This window comes from Petromyzon marinus, chromosome 57 (genome assembly GCF_048934315.1).
Source record: "Petromyzon marinus isolate PM22_M1 ecotype Great Lakes invasive population chromosome 57, UKy_Petmar_22M1.pri1.0, whole genome shotgun sequence".
NCBI classification, from domain to species: Eukaryota; Metazoa; Chordata; class Hyperoartia; order Petromyzontiformes; family Petromyzontidae; genus Petromyzon; species Petromyzon marinus.
This window is the reverse complement of record NC_133723.1, coordinates 2,122,588-2,150,564: the sequence shown is the minus strand read 5'-3', so window position 1 is coordinate 2,150,564 and position 27,977 is coordinate 2,122,588. Positions and strand designations below refer to the sequence as shown.

Below are 27,977 nucleotides of genomic sequence, written 5' to 3'. Positions count from 1 at the left end.
AGTAGTGAATTATTTGTCTTTTGTCAACGTGACACTTTTTTTGCTGATTGGCCGTGTCGGGTGGTGGAGGGTTGCGACACATTTATAAATAAACGCGATCTAACCCAAAAACCTTTATTATGAATAACCACAACTGTAACTATAACCATGAAAACCCCAACCTCCACGTACACAACTATAGCCACAAAAAATATACCCCCCACAACCGCAATTATTACGACAACCAAAAGGACCATAACAACTAACATAACCACCTACACCACAACTAAAACCTGAACCACTACAACCAGCGATACAACCACAACTATAACTCCAGCCACCACATCCAAAACCACCACAACCAACATCACCTCAACCACCACAACCATAACAAGCAACATAACCACAACAACCACATTGATGCTGATACTCTAACACCACCTACACAACCACTTTATCAAGGCTCTATGTATCCGTGTGTCCATGTGTCTCCGTGTGTCTCCACATGTCCCTGTGGGTGGGTGGATAGATGGGTTAGTGGGTGAGTTGGTGAGTGGGCAAGTGAGTGGGTGGGTGTGTGGGCGATAGAATCGAACCTGCACCTCTGCAGTGCAAGTCCAGTGAGCTAACGACCCGCATGTGGTGGGGTAAAGTGGGGGTACGCCCACCTTGCTCCAAAACGTGGAGATCAGCGTGGAAGAGTAGACCAAATACCCTAATTAGCGGTGTCTAGTGGAGGCCTCCTCAGCCAGCACGCGATTCGCCTCCTTCACAATAAACCCTTCCTTGCAAAGATGAAAAAGTATATTTGACTGATCCCATCAGCCTCTCATCAGCAGCAATGGCTCAACTCGAGCGCCACGCTGGGCCGCTTTCCACCTTCAGTGCCTCAGCAGCAGAGCCGGGCTCTGCTTGAACCGATGCCGTGAGCCCAGCAGCTGTTTAGAAGCCTACGGCTGTGGGCCGCCTTTGTCTCTCCTCCACCACTGCTGAGGTGTCCACACCATGCGAGGTTCTCACCTTCAGGCTGAGTCGACCCAGAGGAGGCCCAGGCAGCGAACCGCTTCAGAAGTTGGCGCCACGTTCACCGGCGGAAGCGGAAGTAGAGAGCAGCAGAAGCATCGCGTGTGGGGAGCAGCTGAGGAGTGGATCAGAACTGTGTATTAGTGGTGGTGTGGTTGTTAGTGGTGGGGTTGTTATTAGTGGTGGGGTTGTTATTGTTGGTGGGGTTGTTATTGGTCGTGGGGTTGTTATTGGTGGTGGCGTTGTTAGTGGTGGGGTTGTTGTTAGTAGTGCTCTGTTAAGGCTAAATACGCGGGAGCTTTGTCTTTGGCGGTGTGAGTGGGGGAGGGGGCGTAGAGGGGGGGGAAGGTGCTGGGGGGGAGGGGCTCACAGGATATTGCGTCACTGAGGGCGTGATCACCGAGCCCCGCCCCCACTTGCTTCTGCCGATCTTTTTTCTCACATGTGGCGGTAGAGAAGCACCGAGACGACAGAAGCAGCGACTCTCTGGAGGAAGTGAGGAACTGTAGGTGAGTGGTGATGTGAGTGGTGAGGACGTGTGTGTCTGTGTAGTGTACTGGCAGGAGGAGTGGTGGCGTTAGTGGTGTTACTGATAGTGGCGGTGGTGTGTTGTGAGTGAGTCGTGACGATGTGAGTTCATGTCAGAATCAGAATATTTATACTGGAGTCAGATGAGCTATACAGCTCTTTCTCACAGATGTCCAGTGTTGTGGGTGAGTGGTAAAGATGTAACCTCGCGTTGATGTGAGTTTCTTATTAATGATGTGGGTCCGTGTTAATGATGTGGGTTTGTGATTTAAAGCTTTCGTGACTGCAGTAATTCATATTCTTAGTTCTTTCGGTAAAGTCACGTTGAAGGGAAACAATAAAATATATATAAAACAATAAAAATTCTCACGACGTTTCGACCATAACACAAACGGTCGTCATCAGGTGTGTCGGTTTGTATAAATTTATTTATTTTTAAACGGTGTATTTATTTATTAAAAACGTTAGCACCACGCGCAGCAATTTGGCAGTTTATTTAGAAGGACGAGTCCGATTTAAAGCTTTCGTGACTGCAATGATTCATCTTCTTTGGTTCTTTCGTTAAAGTCACGTAGAATGAGAATAAAATAGTAAATTTATAAAATAAAATAACACAATAATATTCTCACGACGTTTCGGCCACAACACAAGTGGCCTTCATCAGGTGAAGGGACGAGACTGTCTGGTAGGACAGCACTGGAGTGAAAAAGCCACGTTCAGATCACGACCTTTAAGCTGTGTGAGAGGAAACAAAGCGCCTTGACAAAGGAATTAGCATATAATTTAGCATTGAAATGGCTGAGTGATTAGCTTGTGACTGGTCACAGAAATGGCTTTGTTAAAAGTTAAAGCATACACATCCGCAGAGGCACCCCTTGACAAAGGAATTAGCATAGAATTTAGCATTGAAATAGCTAAGTTAAAGCATACACATCCGCAGAGGCACCCCTTGACAAAGGAATTAGCATAGAATTTAGCATTGAAATAGCTGAGTGATTAGCTTGTAACTGGTCACATAAATAGCTATGTTAAAGTCAGAGCATACACATTCACCGAGGCACTTAGTACAAATCAAACAGGATAATTTATCCTTGAAATAACTAGGCGAATTTAGCATTGAAATAACTGAGTGATTAGCTAGTGACTGGTCACAGAAATGGCTATGTTGAAGTCAAGGCCTACACATCTGAGCTATTCACAGTACTATATAGTGAACCAATAAAAAACTAAAATATAAATTACCTTAATGTTATCAATAAACTCTATATTCTCCAATCAGATAAGCTACCAACAATAAGTCGTTATATTTCACAATGCTATATGGCGAAAAAATGGGTGGATTCTTACCCTCAACTTTAGCAACACGGATAGCTATGGGCCCCGTTCAGACAGACGAGTTCATCCATGGTCGGAACAGAGGAGGGGGAGAGAGACAGCTGCGAGGCGCTATTATACTCCATGTTGTAAACCATACCATTTACCGTGGTGTGAGAGGTATTAAGAGTCAATGCTGGCGAAAGAGCTGCGGTCTGAAGGTCATCGTAAAATACAATTAATTAAGAACAGAAATGGTTTAAAACATCTTTCCAATGGTTATTAAGCCAGAATCCATCTTCTCGGTTGAAATTGTCTCTGTGCTTGTATATGTGAATGGCCTCATGAACGAATCTCTCATGGTAGCCGGTTGGTTTGCAAAGAACCTCCGTCTTGGAGAATTCAATGTCATGTGAGCCCAATGAATTATAACAGTGATCTGTCACGGCAGAGGAGTTCGTTCTACCGTGTTTCAAGTCTGCTTTATGTTCGCGGATGCGGTCCGAGATATGTCGTTTGGTTTCTCCAATGTAGCTACTACCACAGAGGCACTTTAGTTTGTAAACGCCCAGGTACTGTATGTCTGGAACAGCATCTTTTACAGATAGAACCAGATCACGGATTTTATGTACTGTGTTGAATCGGACCTGGATCTTGTGTTTATTCAGGATTTTGGAGATCTTTTTAGTGACCCCTGCAATGTAGGGTAAGGTGATGGTTTTGAGTGGCTCCACAAGAGGATCCTTCTTCATGACTGGAGTGATGGCTTTGCGGATTGTGTAGTCGGAGTAACCATTAGCCCTGAGAGCCTGGTGTACGTGCTTGAGTTCACTGGTAATGTGTTCCTGGTCGGAAATGCATTGGGCTCTATGGTATAGAGTCTTGATGAGGGAGTTCTTCTGGGATGGATGGTGGTGGGAATCCGGTTTCAAGTAAGCATCTGTATGGGTAGCTTTCCTGTAGACAGAGTGGCTCATTGAACCATCATGTCTCCTTTTAATTAAGACATCCAAAAAGGGTAGTTTGCCATCTTTTTCGACCTCCATGGTAAATCTGATGGCTGGGTGTATGGAATTGATGTGGTCGCGGAATTCGTCTAGAGCAGGCTGGCCATGTGGCCAGATGACAAAGGTGTCATCAACGTACCTCTTCCATAAGGTCGGGCATAGAGTGGCAGTCTGGATGGGGTCAGTTTCAATTTTTTCCATGAATACGTTGGCTACAACCGGAGATAGGGGGGAGCCCATTGGGGTGCCCTCAGTTTGCTTGTAGAAAGTTCCATTCCAGGTGAAGTATGTGTTGGTTGAGCAATGTCTCACCAAGGGGGGTACACCAGTATGCAGTCCTTGATGAACCAGGTCTTCAATGATAGCGATGGTGTCAGGTACCGGGACTTTGGTGAACAAGGACACCACATCAAAACTGACAAGCAGGTCGTCTGGGGACAGGGAAATGCCTTTGATTGTCGATACCAGGTGAGTAGAATCTAATACCGCAGAGGTGTTTTTTCCAGTGAAAGGTCGCAGTATATCAGCAAGAAAACGTGCCAGTTTGTAGGTGGGGGAGATGATAGTAGAGACGATGGGACGAAGGGGTGTATCTTCTTTGTGTATCTTTGGAAGGCCATATAATCTTGGTGGTCAGGCAGCAGAGGGTTTCAACGAGAACTGTTTGATCTCATCAATTAATGCTGTTGAATCAGAGATCATTTTGTTCGTTTTGGTGACCAGGCTGTTGGTGGGATCTCTTTTTATTTTTGTATAGCTGCCATCGTTGAGTAGTTCTCAATTAAAAAAGAGGGATGATATTGTCGTCCTCTCAGCCGACAAGGGCAATGCCACTGTCATCATGGACAAAAGAGAATATAACACATTGCCTTACTCGAGACTTTAGTTGTTATTTTTGCCGTGATCTGCTCCATTAACGGATGTAGAAAGTAAAATAACTTGTAGCGTGTTAAACTTCTTTCAACGTAGCCAACTGTGCTAATCGGAGTGTTGGGAGCAAAGGCAACACTAAAACACAAGCGCATGACTAAACAGTTTAACACGCAGGCTGTGCTATAAACTGTTTAACACGCAGGCTTTCGCGAAAAATATTATCCATAATACACGTTTTTTTTGGTTAGATCACGTAAAATTGTACCAAAAAAACTGTATTATGTGCTATAAACCTGTATTGTGTGCTATAGACAATTACCTTTATGTTCCTGTTCAGGAAATGACGATACAGTACAGAAAATTATGAGCACGCGGTACACCACCAGTGGCTACCGCGTCTACTACCGCGTGTGCAGGCGGTGCAACTGCACTGGCCCACACGAGCGGGGAGCGGCTGCATTGCCACGCCACGTGGAGGAGAGGGGGACATTGGCAGGCTCCATTTTCTTGTTCCTTGCACCAGGCCCAGAGACCCTCACACAGAGACCCAGACCCTCACACAGAGACCCAGAGACTCGCACAAAGACCCAGAAGAGACCCTTACAGATAGCCAGCGACTCGCACACAGAGTCACAAGAGACCGACAGACGCTGGACACGAGAGGCCCAGAGACCAATGCGGCAGCGACTCCGTGAGCAGGGATGGCGCGAGACCGCGCTTTCGGTGACACCACGTGGTGATGACACCACGTGCCGAGCGCGCGCCGAGTCACGTGGAGGCGGGCGGCCATCTTACCTGGGGACAGTGCTGTACTGTAACAGCGGGGGAGCGGTGGTGCAGCGGTTAGCGCGGTGCTGTGTGTAAACATCGCCACTAGGGAGAAAAAGGCGGCCGGGCGTGGTGCTGGCTGCCCACCCCCTCGTGTGCCATGCATAGCTGCTCGCTAACAGCACTTGCCCCAAAAGTCTGTTCAGGATATACGGGGGATCTTTGTGTCAGTCTGTGTGTGTGTCTGTGTGAGTGTGTGAGTGAGTGTGTGAGCGGCAATATCTTTTCATCGGTTGCGTAACGCTGTGTGGAAGCTACCTGGTCTGTCACTTCGCATTAAGCTTCGGGTCTTCTCGGCCACGGTCATTCCCTTCCTTCTCTACACTTGCGAAACGTGAACCCCCCTAATGGAGCATCTTCGCAGGTTGGAAACATTTAAGCTGGCCTGCCTACGATCCATCCTGGGTTTAACCAGGCTGGATTGTGTGAGGAGCTCATAAATCCTCAAAAGAGCTGGGCAAGGTCCCATCGGTGAGCTCCTCTGGCAGGCAAGGCTGTGTTGGCTGGGTCATGTAGCCCGCATGCCCAGCCACCGCATGCCGAAACAGCTTTTGTTCGGTCGGATCGAGGGGGCTAAACGGGCGCGGCATGGGCTAGAGAAGAGATGGAGTGATGTGGTACAGGAGGACGTGGAGCTGAGTGGACTTGCCGATGACTGGTACCAGCGCTGTCAAGATCGGCCTCTGTGGAGGAGGCTCGTGAAGAACGCTACTGGGCAGTTGGAGGCAGTCGCCCTCCAACAACGGAGGGCGGAGGAGTGACGCTCACAACAACGAGCGGAGCGCCGGGTGACTAAGGCACAGCAGGTTGGCACAGTAGGGGGCACAGGTGGTGCATCAGCCAGTCATCTCAGTCGACCCGTGGCACCTGGGTCTGCCCCGTGACCTCCTGCCAGCGGGCGTTCGACACTTCACGTGGCCTCAAGGTGCACATGGCCTGGCACAAGCGTCGTGGTGATGTCGCCGCCCTACTTAGTGGCGAATGGCGGTTGTTGTTGAGTGAGTCTGTGAGTGAGTCTGTGTGTGTGAGTGTGTAAGTCTATGTGTGTGTGCGTGCACGTGTGCGTGCACATGTGGATCGCCACACAAATTTGGTGAAACTCCTACCCGTGGTCGCTGAGGTCGCCATCTCCTGGCCTAGCCAGGGTCTGGGCAGCGCAGCAAGCGGAGACATTTCCAGCTCTCGGAGATTGAATGTTTCCCCCTCACACGCGTTGGTTCTCTCCCCTCACATGTATACTCGCTCTTGAATGGAGCTGGGCAAACATATGTCATGCAGTGGGGCCCATTGCCTGAAACATCGCCCATGATATATTTTCCTCTTAAGGCAGCCGTTGTATTAACGAATGAGTTCAGTGATTTGTGTTATTTGTGCACCACTGCCAACGCGGTATCGACAAATAATCCCAATGTAGGACCACAGAGCTTGGGGATATTGTTGGTCGCGCCGGTTTCTGGCTGGCTGCAACACCAATGCACAAAATACAGCACTAACATAGAATATGTATGTATGTTGAACTTCTATCGCACCGTACGTAGCCAACCGCGCTAATCGAAGGTGCTGGGGAAGGACAACAAACTAAGCACAAAAAGCGGTTCTAAGAAAATGAGTTGTCAAAGACATTTAAAAGTGCAGAGCTCCAATGGCTTCCAAATATCGGAAGGAAGAGCGGTCCAGATGGCCGCAGAAGCGCATCTAAAAGCGGCGCGATGCGGTGACCGCACCCCAGAGCCCCCCCCAACGCCCCTTGGACCCCCTCCGCGAAGACAGCGCAGAGTGCCGCTGCTCCCTTGTGACCAGGTCGCGTCTGAAAAAGAGCTACATGGACCAGTGGGCCTTACTTGGTAAATAAAAATAGTTTAGTTCGGGCCACCTCCCGCAACACGACGCTTGTGAGCATGGGGACACCGCGTGCTCCCCTCCAGATCGCATCTCCAGCTCACATCAGCTTATACCTCGACCTTACACCTTGAGCTCACGCCTTAAGCTCGAACTTTCAGTTCACACCTCTGCCTCACCACCTTCTGTTGAGCTCCACCAAGCATGCTCGTCTCAGGTTATTTCATCACGAATACAGTAGCCGCATTGTACAAAGACTCCACCGCCACTCAGGGACATCACCATTCACGGACATCTCCGCCACTCACAGCAGGGGCAACGGACACCACTGGTGACATTTCACATATGTGATTGAGATGCTCAGCAGTGGTTTCAGGTGCATTTTGATGACTCCATGAGAACCGTTCTTGATCTGCTGAAGTAGGAGCAATAATCCTCGTGCCACTTTTTTAGTTCGTCCCAGAGCACCCTACACCGACTGGGTCGTGGCAGTGACAGCAGCAGCAGCAGTGACATCGTGGCGCGTCACTGACACGGCTAAACACACATGAGCGGAGACGCAGTGGCGGCGGCAGGCAAAGCACATCCCTCACATGAACACTAAATCAAGCTACACTCTAGCCCACAGATGTGTCAGTCAAAGACAAAGATCCTCCGTAAAGACTTAAGACTGTTGTGGCAAGCGCTGTTAGCGAGCGCCTTATGAAGGCTGACATGGCATGTGAGGTAGCCTAAGCTAAATGAGCACCAGGCACTAATTTGAGACTGAGTCGACCTAGGGGAGGCCTAGTAACGATTTAGATAATCATCACTGGTGTTGGCCATGAGTGGAAATTGAACTCGGGTCGCCGGGTTCGTAGCGCAGCACGCTAACCTTTACACTTCTGCTCACCACAGATCTGTCAGTCACAAGCATACACATTGGAAGCAATCAACATCGGGCATATAAATGGTTCTGTTTAGACAACTTCACCAGTCCATCCAACTGCTGGTGGTAAAGGTAGGTTCACACCTTCTGTTAGCCGAAAATATCACTCGTGTCCTTGAGCATGTGATTGAGTCACCAAGGTGAATGTAGGCAAGGCGAGGCAATCATCTAGAAATGACTGACAAAGGATCTACATTAACCAGCTTTTCGAACAATATTATGACTTCACTTAATACAAAACAATATTCTTAGTAACTATTATTCTTAAAAAATAACAATAACTTATTTTAATGGATGACGCGTAAACAAAGGAGGGAACATGGAAAGGGTGCAGCGATGTTGGAATGTTATTTATTTTGTATTATTTCTTATTTGGGGTGGTGGTGGTGTTGGTAGAGGTAAAGGTGTTTATAGAGTTGGCAATTGTAGGATAGGTAGCGTTGATAGGGCTGTTGTTGGAAAGAGTGATGGTGTCGGTTGGGGTGGTCGTGTTGGTAGGAGTCATTGTGTTGGTAGGATTGGTGTTGGTAGGGTTGGTGTTGGTAGGGGGAGTGGTGTTGGTAGGAATAATGGTGTTGGTATGGTTGGTGTTGGTAGGGTTGGCGTTGGTAGGGTTGGTTTTGGTAGGAGTGGTGGTGTTCGTCGGAGTAGTTGCGTTTGGTAAGGGTAGCGGTGTTGGGAGGGGTGGTGGTGTTGGTAGGTGTGCGGATTCTAAAGGTGGTGGAGTTGGTAGGAGTGGTGGAGCAGGCATTGATCCGGGCCATGAAGAGTGGTCTCTTTGCCCTCATGATCACGAGGCGGGACTCACGCTCAGCTGGGGTGATGATGTGGGAAGGAGTGGTGGTGAGGGTAGAGGAAGTGATGGTGGTCAGGGTTGGGTTAGTAGAGGAGGTAGTGTTAGTAGGTGTGTGGTTGGTAGAGGTGGTGGAGTTGGTAGGAGTGGTGGAGCAGGCATTCATCCAGCCATGAAGAGTGATCTCTTTTCCCTCATGATCATGAGGCTGGACACATGCTCAGCTGGGGTGATGTGGGTAGGGGTGGTAGTGAGGGTAGAGGAGGTAATGTTGGTAAACGTGGGATTGGTCAAAGTGGCGGAGTTGGTAGGAGCGGTGGAGTTGGTGATTGAGCTGGTAGGGGTAATTGAGCTTATTTTAGTGCGGCGGGCATTGATGCGGGCCATTATCATGAGGTGACACCACTCACACTCAGCTGGGATGATGGTGTTGGTCCGGGTGGTAGTGAAGGTGGAGAAAATGCTGTTGGTAGGGTTTGTAGGGGTGGAAGGGGTGGTGGTGTTAGTCAGGATAGTATTGGTAGAGGTGTTGGTATTTAAAAGTGTGATGGTGTTAGTCGAGATAGCGGTGTTTTTCGGGGTGGGGTTTGTCATGGTGGTGTTGGTAGGAATGGTGGTGTTGGTAGGAGTGGTGGTGTTGGTAGGAGTGGTGCTGCTGGTGGGTGCGCTGGTAAGTGTTGGTGAGCTATTCATCATGGAGCAGCCATCCAGTTGAGTCTTTAGGGATCTATGGGTCCTCTTGATTTTCATGGGGTGGCACTTGCTCCGAGCCAATTTACACATGGATCCTCTCATGTAGCGGCTTCGGTAAACTCGTCTGCGCTGCGATGACTTCTGTTTAAAACCGGAAACAAAATCATTATGAGAGGCAAGAGATTGCAGTCTCCTTCTTCCCCTGTTGGTCACTCCACTCAAATATGTTTTTTTCACTTGCCATCTGCCACACCACCACCATTGATTGAGCACGAGTGTTGTACCTGCCTTTCAGTGGCAAATATCGGACAACTATTTGTAATCCACCAACATGAACAATGTGTGCTTGTAATAAATGTGTGCGACTTTGTCGAGGATGTGAGTGTGATTTTTTATTGTTTGTTGTTGTAACGTTCTAACCTGCCTCTCCTGTACATCTGTGAAAAATAGCTTAATAGCTCATCGGATTCTTCCAGTATAAATATTCTGATTCTGATTTGTGTCATCTATGCATGTGAGATTATGACATTTGCCTGAGTGATCTATATCCATGATGCCTCTCTGGGTGTGGTGTCTCTGTTGTGGTGTCCTGCTGATGTTCTATGTTACAGTGACGCCAGCATACTCTCTCTCTTATTAGTGGATTCTTCAGCCAGACTCTTAGGCTGGTAATGGTGATCCCCGCGCTCTCCACGTCGTAAGTGATGGCCACCGGCCCACTGTGCAGCATCTTTATCAAGGTCGTCCACCTTGAGGGAGACGGGTATTCTCCATCTTGGGGAACCGTCATCTGTGGTGCCGCCGCAGCGGAGCCGCTCCAGCGGAGCCGTGCCCACCGCCGCGACGCCGTCACCGATGCCTCGGATTTCCCGCCACTCTCCCGGGGCTGGTGCCTTCTCAGACGTCCGCGTTTTGCCCACTGCACAGTCGTGAGGCCGCCGCAGCAGAGCCGCTCTGCCGAGGCCGTGCCCACCGCCGTGAAGCCGCCACCGGGGGATGCCGACGCCAACGCGGTGCACCCTCGCCACCCCCCCTCCCCCCGCACGAACGCACACACGCCCCACGTAGAGCCAGGAGGGGAAGTCACCCGGCCGATAGGTTTTTTTTCCAGAAGTCCCTAATGGGATCGATCTTCATGGTTTCCTGCGGCCGGGAAATTGGGCGATCTTCCCCCTGTAGCTGACATGCACTGCGGCGCCGGGACCTAATATTAAAGTTGCATGGTCACGGCAAGGGCCATCGAGCCACCGCGAGTGGAACCACACACACACAAGCACGGGTCAGTGGACTGGTAGCGGGAGAACAGAGAGCGGATGTCGGAGAGATCACTGCGGCGACATCACCCGAGTTGGGATCCGGGTATCGAAGGGTGGGAAAATCCGAGCCCCTGATTGGACGGGAGGCCAAGGGAGCGAAACGGCGAAATTCCTTTGTTGTAGGTGGGATAAAGGGAGGGGGATTCAGGTAGCAAGGCAGTTCTTCAAGATCATCGCGGTCCACGCAGGAGGGGAGTTAGCCGTTCGAGACGTCCGCGTGATGCACTTCAGCGCAGCCAGGCTCAACCCTCTACTGATCGCTTTTCTACAGCTTCCAGCGCAGCAGAGTGGAAGTACACGTGAGTAAGAGAGAGAGGTAAGTTTGGGCTATTTGATCGAGGGTAGAAAGCAGAGCGATAGGCAGAGGAAATACAGTCTAGGATCTCAAGGGGAATAGGCTGACATCCACTGACCCACACAATTACGCGTAGCTTAACGGGTTGCTTGCGGTAAATAAAATAACTGGTAGGGGAATAAACTGTTTCTTGTGCTCCTTTGGAGGGTGAAGAGGAGGGTGGAGAGTGTTTTGTGTTCGCGCGCACACGCGGCTGTTTGCGGCGAATAAAGGAGTAGAGCGTGCTTGGTGTCCGTACCTGTACGATCGTTTACAGTATTGTTCAGCACGCGCGTGCCTACACGACTATTTTTGGTGGTGCCCAGCGCTCGCGTACCTGCGCAATCGCCTACAGTAGCGGTTTGCGCTCACGTGCGTGCGCGGTTTACAACGAGGTTGAGCTTTCATTTGTGACCAGGTTCCATCTGAAAAATAAGTTAGTACCTCAGTGGGCTTTGACTGGTATGATGGGGGTGTTCTTGATTTGAAGCTTTCGTGACTGCAGGAATCCATACTCTTTGGTTCTTTCGGCAAAGTCACGTAGGTATAAAATCAAATAAATCAGTCTGCCTCAGCAGCAGACCATGCTTTCCCCACCCGATGATGGACGCTTGTGTTGCACCCGAAACATCGTGATTTACTTTATTTTATACCTACGTGACTTTACCGAAAGAACCAAAGAGTATGATGGGGCTGGTTTAGTTTTATTTGTTTGTGTTTGGGTGATTTGTTAACCTTTCTTGTACTTTGCACTATTACATGTTTTTGTAGTATTTGTTGTTGTAACGTTCTTACCAGCCCCTACCGGACATCTGTGAAAAAGAGCTTTATAGCTCATCGGATTCCTCAACCATTAAAAAATATTATTGTTCTGACTCTACTGGCTAGGGGACATTGTTCTGTCCGCACCAGCGCAACTCACCAACGCCGCACAAGGACAGCTGAGTCCAGCACATGTCCCAAATGACACGCTGCCAGTAACAAAAAACACCCTTAAAGTTGCAGTGGATAATTTTTAAGTATACTTAATTGAGCAAGGTGTTTGCTTGTTCCAAATGACATATGCGACTTTGTCTAGGATGTGTGCGTGGATGTGATATATACTTGTGTGTGTGGTGTATGCGAGTGAGATTCTTATATCTGCGCGAGTGATCTGTACGCGTGATGCATCTCTGCGTGTGGTGTCTCTGCATGTGGTGTATGTCACGGTGCCACGCTGATGGCCTGTGTGAGCGTGAAGTCGGCACTCACCACTGCATTCTTCAGCCGCCACTCCGAGGCTGAGGAGGGTGATCCCCGCGCTCGCCACCTCGTAGGCGATGGCCACCGGCCCGCTGTGCAGCATCTCCATGAAGGTCGTCCACCCTGAAGGAGCTGGGTCGTCGTCTTCTCCTCCTCCTTGGGGAACCTCCATGCCATGGCTGGGAGAGGAAGCGACTCGAGGCACCCTCTCGGCTTCGTGACCTGTGAGGCGGTTGCTGATGTGGACGGCCACGGTCGCTTTGGTGAGAGGTAGAGGCTGTCCGGCCTGTGGCGGTTGGACCTCCCAGGCTCCCCTCAGCTTAACCAGCTAGTTAGGGGAGAAATTCTTCTCCTCCGTGGGCACAGACGCGAGGAACGCGGAGCTCGCCACGAGCAGCGTCACGAGGGTGCGTGAAGTACTGCGCAGCCCGTGAGCCTCCATGGTGACTGCTACGAGAGAGGCTCCAGGAGGCTTCGTGCAGAGAGGCGCTCCTCAGCAGGCAGCTTGCAGCGTGGCTCTAGCGGCACACTGGGTGGAAGCGGGTGTGACGTCACGGCCCGAGGGCGGATGTGTGTTGTGTCTCATCTGTGTGTGTCTGTATGTCTGTGTGTGTGTCTGAGTGTTTGTGTGTATGTCTGTGTATCTGTGTGTGTATCTGTGTGTTTGTGTGTGTCTGTGTGTGTGTGCGGTAGTGTAGTGATTAGCGCGCTGTGCTATGAACCTAGCGGCCCGGGGTTCGATTCCTGCTCACGGCCACCAACACTGGTGTCGTGTGCCGTGCCGGTCTTCGTAGGTGCTGCTCGTTATGGCTACAAGGGGAGGCCCAGGAGTGGTTGAGGTAATCGTCAGCAGTGTTGGTGGCCGTGAGCGGGAGTCGAACTTGGAGGGCAGCGTGGCATTCACTGCAACAACACCGCCCGCGCTCCGACTGGTACACGGTCCGAACAGTGCAGAGTGCACATAATTCGCGGCGTCTCTCGCACGGTCCGGGTCTCTGTGTGGAGAGCGGGAGACGAAGGCGAGGATCACACAGGGTAGAGGGTGCACGTCGGCACTGCTTCCCACGTCACAACACGAGTCACGTCACATCACAGACTCATCCTCACCGTGAACCAACATCATCAACACAAACCCACATCTTCTTAGTTCTTTCGGTAAAGTCACGTTGAAGGGAAACAATGAAATAATAAAATATATATAAAACAATAAAAATTTTCACGACGTTTCGACCATAACACAAACGGTCGTCATCAGGTGTGTCGGTTTGCATGAATTTATTTATTTTCAAACGGTGTATTTATTTATTTATAAAAAAACGTTAGCGCCACGTGCAGCGATTTGGCAGTTTATTTAGAAGAACTAGCCCATCTATGTTCTGAAAAGAGGAGGGGGGAGACGACAAATTTTAATGTATGCTGTCTGAAAGCCACTTTATGCGTGAACAATAAATTAAGACCTGAAATGGTTTATCAAATCTTTCCAATGCTAAGCCAGAATCCATCTTCTCGGTTGAAATTGTCCCTGTGCTTGTATATGTGGATAGCCCTTCACTTGGAATGGAACTTTCTACAAACAAACTGAGGGCACCCCAATGGGCTCCCCCCTATCTCCGGTTATAGCTAACATTTTCATGGAGAAATTTGAGACTGACGCCATCCAGACTGCCACTGCGCCCAACCTTATGGAAGAGGTACGCGGATGACACTTTTGTCATCTGACCACATGGCCGGCCTGCTCTAGACCAATTCTTCGACCACATCAATTCCATACACCCAGCCATCAGATTTACCATGGAAGTCGAAAAAGATGGCAAGCTACCTTTTTTGGATGTCCTAATTAAAAAGAGACCTGATGGTTCAATGAGCCACTCTGTCTACAGGAAAGCTACCCATACGGATGCTTATCTGAAACCGGATTCCCATCACCATCCATCACAGAAGAATTCTCTCATCAAGACTCTGTATCATAGAGCCCAATGCATATCCGACCAGGAACACATAGGCAGTGAACTCAAGCACGTACACCAAGCTCTTAAAGCTAATGGTTACTCCGACTATACAATCCGCAAAGCTACCACTCAAACCATGAAGAAGTACCCTCTTGAGGAGCCTTTCAAAACCATCACTTTACCCTACATTGCGGGGATCACAAAAAAGATCTCCAAAATCTTGAATAAACACAAGATCCAGGTCCGTTTCAACACATTACATAAAATCCGTGATCTGGTTCCGTCTGTAAAAGATGTGATTCCGGGCATACAATACCCTGGTATCTACAAACTAAGTTGCCTCTGTGGTAGTAGTTACATTGGAGAAACCAAACGCCATGTCTCGGACCGCATTCGTGAACACAAAGGAGACCTTAAACACGGTAGGACCAACACCTCGGCCGTGGCAGATTATTGTTATAATTCAGTAGGCTCACATGACATTGACTTTTCCAAGACAGAGGTTCTTTGTAAGCCATCTGGCTACCATGAGAAATTCGTTCATGAGGCTATCCACATATACAAGCACAGAGACAATTTCAACCGAGAATATGGATTCTGGCTTAGCAATCATTGGAAAGATTTGATAAACCATTTCAGGTTTTAATTGATTGTTCACGCTTACAGTGGCTTTCAGACGGCATACAATGATTGTTTCGTCTCCCCCCTCCTCTTTTCAGAACATAGATGGACTCGTACTTTTAAATAAACTGCTAAATCGCTGCGCGTGGTGCTAACGTTTTTTTATAAATAAATAAATACACCGTTTAAAAATAAATACATTTATGCAAACAGACACACCTGATGACGACCGTTTGTGTTATGGTCGAAACGTCGTGAGAATTTTATTGTTTTATATATATTTTATTATTTTATTGTTTCCCTTCAACGTGACTTTACCGAAAGAACTAAGAATATGAATTACTGCAGTCACGAAAGCTTTAAATCACAAACCCACATCATTAACACGGACCCACATCATTAATAAGAAACTCACATCAACGCGAGGTTACATCTTTACCACTCACCCACAACACTGGACATCTGTGAGAAAGAGCTGTATAGCTCATCTGACTCCAGTATAAATATTCTGATTCTGACATGAACTCACATCGTCACGACTCACTCACAACACACCACCACCACTATCAGTAACACCACTAACGCCACCACTCCTCCTGCCAGTACACTACACAGACACACACGTCCTCACCACTCACATCACCACTCACCTACAGTTCCTCACTTCCTCCAGAGAGTCGCTGCTTCTGTCGTCTCGGTGCTTCTCTACCGCCACATGTGAGAAAAAAGATCGGCAGAACCAAGTGGGGGCGGGGCTCGGTGATCACGCCCTCAGTGACGCAATATCCTGTGAGCCCCTTCCCCCCAGCACCTTCCCCCCCCTCTACGCCCCCTCCCCCACTCACACCGCCAAAGACAAAGCTCCCGCGTATTTAGCCTTAACAGAACACTACTAACAACAACCCCACCACTAACAACGCCACCACCAATAACAACCCCACCACCAATAACAACCCCACTACCACTAACAACCCCACTACCACGAACACCACCACCACTACTACCACACCACCACTAATACACAGTTCTGATCCACACCTCAGCTGCTCCCCACACGCGATGCTTCTGCTGCTCTCTCTACTTCCGCCGGTGAACGTGGCGCCAACTTCTGAAGCGGTTCGCTGCCTGGGCCTCCTCTGGGTCGACTCAGCCTGAAGGTGAGAACCTCGCATGATGTGGACACCTCAGCAGTGGTGGAGGAGAGACAAAGGCGGCCCACAGCCGTAGGCTTCTAAACAGCTGCTGGGCTCACGGAATCGGTTCAAGCAGAGCCCGGCTCTGCTGCTGAGGCACTGAAGGTGGAAAGCGGTCCAGAGTGGCGCTCGAGTTGAGCCATTGCTGCTGATGAGAGGCTGATGGGATCAGTCAAATATACTTTTTTATCTTTGCAAGGAAGGGTTTATTGTGAAGGAGGCGAATCGCGTGCTGGCGGAGGAGGCCTCCACTAGACGCCGCTAATTAGGGTATTTGGTCTACTCTTCCACGCTGATCTCCACGTTTTGGAGCAAGGTGGGCGTACCCACACTTTACCCCACCACATGCGGGTCGTTATCTCACTGGACTTGCACTGCAGAGGTGCAGGTTCGATTCCATCGCCCACACACCCACCCACTCACTTGCCCACTCACCAACTCACCCACTAACCCATCTATTCACCCACCCACAGGGACATGTGGAGACACGGAGACACATGGACACACGGATACATAGAGCCTTGATAAAGTGGTTGTGTAGGTGGTGTTAGAGTATCAGCATCAATGTGGTTGTTGTGGTTATGTTGCTTGTTATGGTTGTGGTGGTTGAGGTGATGTTGGTTGTGGTGGTTTTGAATGTGGTGGCAGTGGTTATAGTTGTGGTTGTATCGCTGGTTGTAGTGGTGGTTCAGGTTTTAGTTGTGGTGTAGGTGGTTATGTTGGTTGTTATGGTGCTTTTGGTTGTGGTAATAATTGCGGTTGTGGGGGGTATATTTTTTGTGGCTATAGTTGTGTACGTGGAGGTTGGGGTTTTCATGGTTATAGTTACAGTTGTGGTTATGTTATTGTTGTTGTTATACTTGGGGTTGTGGTTATAATTGTGATTGTGGTACAAGTTGTGATGGTTATGTTATGTTTTTGTGGTTATAGTTGTGGTGAAGGTGGTTATGTTGGCTTTCATGGTTGTTGTATGTGTAGGGAGCAGTAGAGTAGCGGTTGAACGCCACGCCACGGACCCGAGAAAGTTCGATTCCCGCTCACGGCCAACACCAGTGACGATCATTTGAACCAGTCCAGGGCTTCCCCTACGTCGACTCTGCCTGAAATGAGTACCTGTTGTGGTGTGTAATAAACATCGCCACTCGGGAGACAAAGACGGTCGGGTGTAGTGCTGGCCACCCACCTGCTTGTGTTCCACACTGCGGGTCTCCATAGGTACTCGCTAACAGAACTTGCCCCAACAGTCTGTTATAGGCTATAGAATAAATCTTTGTCTTTTGTTGTTGTATGTGTGTTGAACTTCTTTCGCACCATATGTTGCCACCTGTGATAACCGGAAATGCGGTTATAGTTGTAGTGGTTATATCATGGTTGTGGTTTTAGTTGTGTCTGGTTTTAGTGCTTAGAGTTGTGGTTATAGATATGGCTATAATTGTGGTTATTGTTGTGGGTGTGGTTATAATTGTAGTTGGTTTTGGTTATAGTTGTGGTTATAGTGGTTATGGTTGTTGGGTATGGTTGTGGCTGTGGTTACATTTGTGGTTACATTTGTGGTTGAATTTGTAGTTCTAGTTGTGGTTGTTGGTTTGTGGTGGTGAGGCTGGTGCAGGTGGTGGGTTGGAGGCCACGTTCCCTGCCCATGCGGTTCCAACAGCGATGGCTCCCTGTGCTATGTGGGTCACATGAACTTGTCTCCCAGCATGCCTTGAAGTCATCATTCTAGGAGCCCTCGCCTCCTCTACGCACTCTCCTCCTATCTCTCCCCTCTCACCTCCACGCACTCTCCTCCTACCTCTCACCTCCTCCGCGTGTCTCCTCCTTTCTTTTTTTCCCAGGGTCTCCCTCCTCTCTCTCCCCGTGTCTCCTTCCTCTATGTCGCCGTGTCTCTCTCCTCTCCCTCCCCGCGTTTCCCTCCTATCTTTCTCCGTGTCTCTTCTCTCTCCCCGCTTTTCCCTCTCCAACCTCCTCCTGTCTCCCTCCTCTCTCTCCCCGTGTCTCCTTTCTCTCCCCGTGTCTCACTCTTCTATCTCCCCCTGTCTCCCTCTTGCTTCCCGTGTCTCACTCACTCAGCCACCCACTCAGCCACTCACTCAACCACTCACGTACTCAAGCTTTCAATCAACAACTCACTCACCCAGCCACTCACTCAGCTGCTTAGTCACTCTGCTACCCACTCACTCAACCACTCACTCATTCAGCCTCTCACTCAGCCACTCACTAACTCAGCCACTCACTCCCTCAACCACTCAATCACTCAGCCACTCTCTCATTCAATCACTCACCTAGCCACCTGCTTATTTGTTTATTTTACCAGGTAAGGCCCATAAGATATATGTCTTTTTCAGACGTAACCTGGCCACATATGATTGCCCAATTAAGTGGCATTTTACGTGTCAATTTATATCAGCAACTATAAATGTGGAGTGACAAACAGGAGCCGGGCAAAAATTCACAACGAAGGGGAGAGTGAGAGAAACATGCGAACTCCAAATATACAACAGGCATCAGGGTCAGGATTGTTGTATATATTGTCTTGAAAAATAATAAAAATGAAATGAAAAATGCAAAAGGTGTAATTTTACAAAATTAGGTAATTATGTCAATTTATGCAATTACGCTAATTAGACTCGGCTTTGTTGTCTAGGGGTATTACCAATCGTGATAGTTCTCAGTGATGTGTGGGTTCTGGGTCCATATTTGTCGTGTCACTGGGGTTTATAATAGGCTGGTAGGGTGGGTTCATAATGGCCAGGTAGGGTGGGGTTATAATGGCCAGTGAGAGTGGGGTTATAATGGCCAGGTAGGGTGGGGTAAAATGGCCTTGTCAGGGGTCCACCTCCTCCACCACCAGTTCCACCTCAACCTCCTCCACCTCCCACCTCCTCGCAGGAACCCAGACTCAACAGGTGCCATGGGTTGCCACGCTACGTGCAGGAGGAGGAGCTCATCACTTGAATGTGACGAGCAGTGAGCTTATCACTTGAATGTGAGATGCAGTGCGCTCATCACTTGAGTGTGACATGCAGTGAGCTCATCACTTGAATGTGACATGCAGGGAGCTCATCACATGAATGAATGGGACATGCAGTGAGCTCATCACTTGAATGTGACACGCAATGAGCTCAACACTTGAATGTAACATGTAGTGCACTGACCACTTGAATGTGACATGCAGTGCGCTCATCATTTGAATGTGACATGCAGTGAGTTCGCCACTTGAATGTGACATGCAGTGAGCTCACCACTTGAATGTGACTTGCAGTGAGCTCAACACTTGAATGTGACATTTAGTGCACTGACCACTTGAACGTCATGCAGTGCGCTCATCACTTGAATGTGACATGCAGGGAGCTCATCACATGAATGAATGGGACATGCAGTGAGCTCATCACTTGAATGTGACATGCAGTGAGCTCAACACTTGAATGTGACATGCAGTGAGCTCATCACTTGAAAGTGACATGCAATGAGCTCACCACTTGAAAGTGACATGCAGTGCGCTCATCACTTGAATGTGACATGCAGTGAGCTCGCCACTTGAATGTGACATGCAGTGAGCTCGCCACTTTAATGATATGCAGTGTGCTCGTTACGTGAATAAGACATGCAGTGAGCTCGCCACTTGAATGTGATATGCAGTGAGCTCATCACTTGGACGGGACATGCAGTGTACTCATCACTTGAAAGTGACATGAATTGAGCTCATCACTTGAACATGACATGCCATTTTCTACATCACACGACTATACTGACTAAATATGATGGGTATAGTCGTGTGATGTAGAAAAAAGTTTAGTTGGAGGCATATATTTTTTGTGACGTAAAATTGTAATGTATAATGACTTTTTGTTAGTAGTAGGGTAGTTGCAGTTGCTTAGCATCAATATACCAAATTCCTCCGCTGATATGTAACCTCAGCTTATTGGAGAGTATATTGAGTATATTGATTATATTGATGTAGTTTATATTTTAGTTTTTTATCAGTTTACTACACGGTAGTCATTATATAGTGTAGTGTATACCCAGTTACTTAATGTTAACAGCTCAGATTATTGGAGAGTATATTGAGTACATTGATTATATTGATGTAGTTTATATTTATTTTTTTCACATCGGTTTATTGCATGGTAGTAGGGTATGTATAGTTCTTTAGAAACTCCCTTTTTTATTTTCCACATAATGCACTAGCTTGATACGCAGTGGTTTGGGCTGTTGCAGTTCTTTCTTATTAAAATTGTATCTCCCTTTATTATTGCCAATCTTACATGATACACTAACATAATATGACTTTGAGACCCCCCACCTGCCTACACATTCCACAAGGAGTGAATAATCCCATATCTGCATTTGTCATAAACATGCTAAATTCCTCTGTTATGTAAACTTCTTCATCAAGACGCTCTCCTCCTCCCACCCAATTTAAAATACGCTGCCAAGCTTAGCAGTGTTCGTTAGGACGCTGTCTTTCCGACAGCTCTGTTTCTTCACCTGAGGACGGCTGCTTGCGTTGTGGCCTAAACGTGAGAATTTTATTATATTATGTTTGATGTTTATTATTTTATTATTTCCCTTCTACGTGACTTTACTGAAAGAACCAATAATATGGTGCATACCTACTTTTGGTTGGACCTGCTTTCCCTAGAGCAGTGCATACTGACTGTGATAATACCTGCTATCACTACAGCATTGCATGCTGACAGGTGGTATCCTGCTATGACTACAGCATTGCATACTAACTGTGGTGGTATCCTGCTATGACTACAGCATTGCATGCTGACTGTGGTGGTATCCTGCTATGACTACAGCATTGCATGTTGAGTGGTGGTATCCTGCTATGACTATAGCATTGTATGCTGACTGTGGTGGTATCCTGCTATGACTACAGCATTGCATACTGACTGCGGTGGTATCCTGCTATGACTTCAGCATTGCATACTGATGGTGGTGGTATCCTGCTATGACTAGAGCATTGCATACTGACTGCGGTGGTATCCTGCAATGACTACAGCATTGCATACTGACTGCGGTGGTATCCTGCTATGACTAGAGCATTGCATACTGACTGCGGTGGTATCCTGCTATGACTACAGCATTGCATACTGACTGCGGTGGTATCCTGCTATGACTACAGCATTGCATACTGACTGCGGTGGTATACTGCTATGACTAGAGCATTGCATGCTGACTGTGGTTGTATCCTGCTATGACTATAGCAGTGCATGCTCACTGTGGTGGTATCTTGCTATGACTACAGCATTGCATGATAACTGTGGTGGTATCCTGCTATGACTACAGCATTGCATGCTGACTGTGGTGGTATCCTGCTATGACTACAGCATTGCGATGCTAACTGTGGTGGTATCCTGCTATGACTACAGCATTGCATGCTGACTGTGGTGGTATCCTGCTATTACTACAGCATTGCATGCTGACTGTGGTCGTTTCCTGCTATGACTCAAGCATTGCATGCTGACTGTGGTGGTATCCTGCTATGACTACAGCATTGTATGCTGACTGTGGTGGTATCCTGCTATGACTACAGCATTACATGCTGACTGTGGTGGTATCCTGCTATGACTACAGCATTGCATGCTGACTGTGGTGGTATCCTGCTATGACTATAGCAGTGCATGCTCACTGTGGTGGTATCCTGCTATGACTACAGCATTGCATACTGACTGCAGTGGTATCCTGCTAATACTACAGCATTGCATACTGATGGTCGTGGTATCCTGCTATGACTAGAGCATTGCATACTGACTGCGGTGGTATCCTGCTATGACTACTGCATTGCATACTGACTGCGGTGGTATCCTGCTATGACTTCAGCATTGCATACTGATGGTGGTGGTATCCTGCTATGACTAGAGCATTGCATACTGACTGCGGTGGTATCCTGCAATGACTACAGCATTGCATACTGACTGCGGTGGTATCCTGCTATGACTACAGCATTGCATACTGACTGCAGTGGTATCCTGCTATGACTTCAGCATTGCATACTGACTGCGGTGGTATCCTGCTATGACTAAAGCATTGCATGCTGACTGTGGTTGTATCCTGCTATGACTAGAGCATTGCATGCAGACTGTGGTGGTATCCTGCTATGACTACAGCATTGCATGCTGACTGTGGTGGTATCCTGCTATGACTACAGCATTGCAAGCTGACTGTGGTGGTATCCTGCTATGACTACAGCATTGCATACTGACTGCAGTGGTACCCTGCTATGACTTCAGCATTGCATTCTGACTGTGGTTGTATCCTGCTATGACTATAGCAGTGCATGCTGACTATGGTGATATCCTGCTATGACTACAGCATTGCATACTGACTGTGGTGGTATCCTGCTATGATTACAGCATTGCATCCTGACTGTAGTGGTATCCTGCTATGACTACAGCATTACTATGCTAACTGTGGTGGTATCCTGCTATGACTACAGCATTGCATGCTGACTGTGGTGGTATCCTGCTATTACTACAGCATTGCATGCTGACTGTGGTCGTTTCCTGCTATGACTCAAGCATTGCATGCTGACTGTGGTGGTATCCTGCTATGACTACAGCATTGTATGCTGACTGTGGTGGTATCCTGCTATGACTACAGCATTACATGCTGACTGTGGTGGTATCCTGCTATGACTACAGCATTGCATGCTGACTGTGGTGGTATCCTGCTATGACTATAGCAGTGCATGCTCACTGTGGTGGTATCCTGCTATGACTACAGCATTGCATACTGACTGCAGTGGTATCCTGCTATGACTACAGCATTGCATACTGATGGTGGTGGTATCCTGCTATGACTAGAGCATTGCATACTGACTGCGGTGGTATCCTGCTATGACTACAGCATTGCATACTGACTGCGGTGGTATCCTGCTATGACTAGAGCATTGCATACTGACTGCGGTGGTATCCTGCTATGACTACAGCATTGCATACTGACTGCGGTGGTATCCTGCTATGACTTCAGCATTGTATACTGATGGTGGTGGTATCCTGCTATGACTAGAGCATTGCATACTGACTGCGGTGGTATCCTGCAATGACTACAGCATTGCATACTGACTGCGGTGGTATCCTGCTATGACTAGAGCATTGCATACTGACTGCGGTGGTATCCTGCTATGACTACAGCATTGCATACTGACTGCGGTGGTATCCTGCTATGACTACAGCATTGCATACTGACTGCGGTGGTATCCTGCTATAACTAGAGCATTGCATGCTGACTGTGGTTGTATCCTGCTATGACTATAGCAGTGCATGCTCACTGTGGTGGTATCTTGCTATGACTACAGCATTTCATGCTGACTGTGGTGGTATCCTGCTATGACTACAGCATTGCATACTGACTGCAGTGGTATCCTGCTATGACATCAGCATTGCATACTGACTGCGGTGGTATCCTGCTATGACTACAGCATTGCATGCTGACTGTGGTTGTATCCTGCTATGACTACAGCATTGCATGCTGACTGTGGTGGTATCCTGCTATGACTACAGCATTGCATACTGACTGTGGTGGTATCCTGCTATGACTACAGCATTGCATGCTGACTGTGGTGGTATCCTGCTATGACTACAGCATTGCATACTGACTGCAGTGGTATCCTGCTATGACTTCAGCATTGCATACTGACTGCGGTGGTATCCTGCTATGACTAAAGCATTGCATGCTGACTGTGGTTGTATCCTGCTATGACTAGAGCATTGCATGCTGACTGTGGTGGTATCCTGCTATGACTACAGCATTGCATGCTGACTGTGGTGGTATCCTGCTATGACTACAGCATTGCATGCTGACTGTGGTGGTATCCTGCTATGACTACAGCATTGCATACTGACTGCAGTGGTATCCTGCTATGACTTCAGCATTGCATTCTGACTGTGGTTGTATCCTGCTATGACTATAGCAGTGCATGCTGACTATGGTGATATCCTGCTATGACTACAGCATTGCATACTGACTGTGGTGGTATCCTGCTATGATTACAGCATTGCATCCTGACTGTGGTGGTATCCTGATATGACTACAGCATTGCGATGCTAACTGTGGTGGTATCCTGCTATGACTACAGCATTGCATGCTGACTGTGGTGGTATCCTGCTATTACTACAGCATTGCATGCTGACTGTGGTCGTTTCCTGCTGATGTAGCCCAAGGGTCATAAAGAAGTGGGCGGGGCTAGTGATGTTAAAGTGAGAAATTTGCATGTTATTGTAAGATCGGAGGGCGACTTCCACGCCAAGGGTGCAGAGGTGGCTATTGTAATGTGAGAGATTAGCATGTCAATGTAAGATCGCAGAGCCGCCGCCACGACGAGGACGCGAGCGACGGTGTCTGTGTTAGTGCGAGACATTTAACCTGTTAAAGTAAAATCAGAGAGTCGAAAATAACAACTAACATCGGAAGGTAGGATGGAAACATCACGGCCAGTTATGACATGAACTGGTTAATAACGTCCTTCCAATGATTAGTCAGTCTGTACCCATTTTCTCGGTTGAAATTGTGTCTGTGTCTATATACAGTGGTACCTCGGTATACGACCGCTTTGGAATACGTCGAAATTGGTATATATCGTGTTTTTACGAGAAAAAATGTCTTGGGATACGACGTCTTGCTTGGGATACGACGCGCTTGCTAGAACTTGTATGGGTCGGGATGAGTCACCGCGTACAGTACCCGCGTATGCCCCGTTCACGACTGAAACAAAGCGAGAGGGGCGGGATGGCGTGGGGGAGAGGGGAGAGAGGCGGGGGACGTGGGGGAGAGGAGCGGGGGGCATGGGGGAGATGGGCAGGGGGCGTGGCAGATAGGAGCGGGAGGCGTGGGGGAGAGGAGCGGGGGGAGAGGGGCGGGGGCGGCGTTGGGGAGAGGGGCGGGGGGCGTGGGGGGCTGCCCCCATGGAGGGTGAAGCCCCGGGTCGAGGCGCGCGCGCGCGTGCGTGGTTGAGGCATGCCACGTGACCAGCGCAGCTGGCAGCAACGCGGTCACGTTGCTTCTGTATGCATTTTAGTAATTAGTGTCTAAATTACCTTCTGGAACGAATTAACGACGTATACCGAGGTACCACTTTACCTGGATGGCTTCATGAACGAATCGTTCACAATCTGGGTGATCTAGCAGCAGAGGGTTTTAAGGAAAACCGCTTGGTTGGTTCGATTAAAGATGTCGAATCAGTGATGATATTATTTTTTTTTAACGAGGCAGTTGGTGGGATCTCTATTGATTTTTGTATAGCTACCATCATTAAGTAGGTCCTGAATTTTGTTCTTGTATGTGGTTTTGTCCATGATGTCTGTGGGATTGCCCTTGTCAGCTGAGAGAATGACGATGTGCTCTATCTTTTTGAATTGAGAAAGCTCAAAGTGCTCATCCTTACCGATGTTAAGTGTAGGTGACTTAGCGTTTTTAAGGATTGCAGCGATTACCGATCTTGCCACGTCTGCAGTAATATGTCCCAAACCCTTAAGGTCTCCTTAGACCTGGGCAATTATATCATCAACTGGGATGTGTTTAGGGGTGACTGCACAATTCAACCCTTTGGCTAGAACCGATTTTAGGCTGTCGGAAATTGGACTGTTACTCTGAATGATAACAATCGTGTCAACCTCGAACTTTGTTGTAGCTGATGTTTTCACGGAAAAATTTGTGACAGATGCCATACAGGCATGCACTGTATGTCCGTCCTTGTGGAAGAGGTACGCAGATGACATGTTCGTCATCTGGCCATGTGACCGACCAGCTCTGAACCAGTTCCTCAACCAATTCCATACACCCAGCCATCAAATTCACCATGGAGGTGGAAAAGGATGGCAAGTTACCATTCTTGGATGTTTTAATCGAAAAGAGACCAGATGGCTCAATGGGAGACTGTCTACAGGAAAGCCACCCATATGGATGCCTACCTAAAACCTGACTCCCACCACCATCCATCCCAGAAGAATTCCCTCATCAAAACTCTACACCATAGAGCTCGATGTATTTCCGACCATCATCTCCTAGCCAGTGAACTGGAACACGTACACCAAGCTCTCAAGATGAATGGATATTCAGACTACACAATGCTTAAAGCTATCACCCCAACCGCTGAGAAAGAACCATCTGAGGATCCAATCAATACCGTCACCTTGCCATACATAGCAGGGGTCACCAAAAATATTTCCAAAATCATTCATAATCTGCGAAGGATGTGATCTCTGACATGCAATACCCCGGCGTCTACAAACTAAGCTGTGTCTGTGGCAGTAGTTACATTGGGGAAACTAAGCGACATGTCTTGGACCGTGTTCGGGAACATAAGGCAGATCTGAAACATGGTAGGACCAATACCTCGGCTGTGGCTGATCACTGTTTAAATGCGATGAGCTCACACGAAATTGATTTATCCAAAACGAAAGTACTTTGCAAACCCACCGGCTATCACCAAAGATTCGTTCATGTAGCCATCCAGATATATAGACACAGACACAATTTCAACCGAGAATATGGGTACAAACTGAGCAATCATTTGAAGGACGTTATTAACCAGTTCAAGTCATAACTGGCTGTGATGTTTCCATCCTACCTTCCGATGTTAGTTGTTATTTTCGACTTTCTGATTTTACATTAATAGGTTAAATGTCTCACACTAACACAGCCACCATCGCTCACGTCCTCGACATCGCGGCGGCTTTGCAATCTTACATTAACATGCTAATCTCTCACATTACAATAGCCACCTCTGTGCCCTCGGCGTGGAAGTCGCCCTCCCATCTTACATTAACATGCAAATTTCTCATTTAACATCACTAGCCCCGCCCACTTTGTTTGTGACCCTTGGGCTACACCCATTTCAAACCTATAAAAAGTCTGCCTCAGCAGCTTTCCCCCTCCTTTTTCCTCCTGATGACGATTGCTTATGTTGCGATCGAAACGTCATAGTTTTTTGTTTTATAATTTTGTTCTGCGTGACTTTACCAAAAGATACTCTTTGGTTCTTTCGAAAAGAAACGTAGGTATAAAAATAAAAAAATAAAAATTATATATCACGACGTTTCGATTGCAACACAATCGGTCATTCTCAGACAGAAAAAAATAATCCAGCAATGGAACTGAAGAACCAGCGGGCCATACCTACGTAACTTTTACCGAAATAACCAAAAAGTATGGATTCCTGCAGTCACGAAAGCTTTAAGCCATGGTTTATGCTCCTTAATAAATGAAGACACCAAAACGTCTTGACCGCTTACGACGTATGGTGCCTCGTCAGCAGCATCGGGCTCCCTTGAATCAGTGTTGGTGAACTGCCGATATTACACAGACTCTCGTCTTGAAATGGGGGATGAGTTGAGAAAATCTAGAAATCCCCGTGGAGGACAAATAGAGTGGACTTTGAACGTTGGAATGTAAGCTCGTGGATTATTGCATTGCGCGGGTGCATGGGGATATTGCGGGGACAGTGGCTTCCACACAGAACTTCGATGTGGGGTCTATCTCCGTTAGATTATTGGGCAAGTTGTAACACAG

At 48.0% G+C, this 27,977-nt stretch overlaps 1 protein-coding gene and 1 long non-coding RNA gene across 5 annotated transcripts in view; one reads left to right on the top strand and one right to left on the bottom strand.

Annotated features, from left to right (window-relative positions):
* The window catches only part of LOC116937808 (SHC-transforming protein 1-like), a 173,188-nt gene that overhangs the window by 93,656 nt on the left and 51,555 nt on the right, over positions 1-27,977 (top strand). The gene's annotated exons all lie outside the window — the stretch shown is intronic.
* On the bottom strand, positions 8,719-16,042 carry LOC142905688 (uncharacterized). Its single transcript, XR_012929697.1, has 3 exons — positions 15,918-16,042; positions 12,707-13,692; positions 8,719-9,946 (listed from the first exon to the last, which is right to left on the bottom strand). It is a non-coding gene; the product is annotated as an uncharacterized LOC142905688 (long non-coding RNA).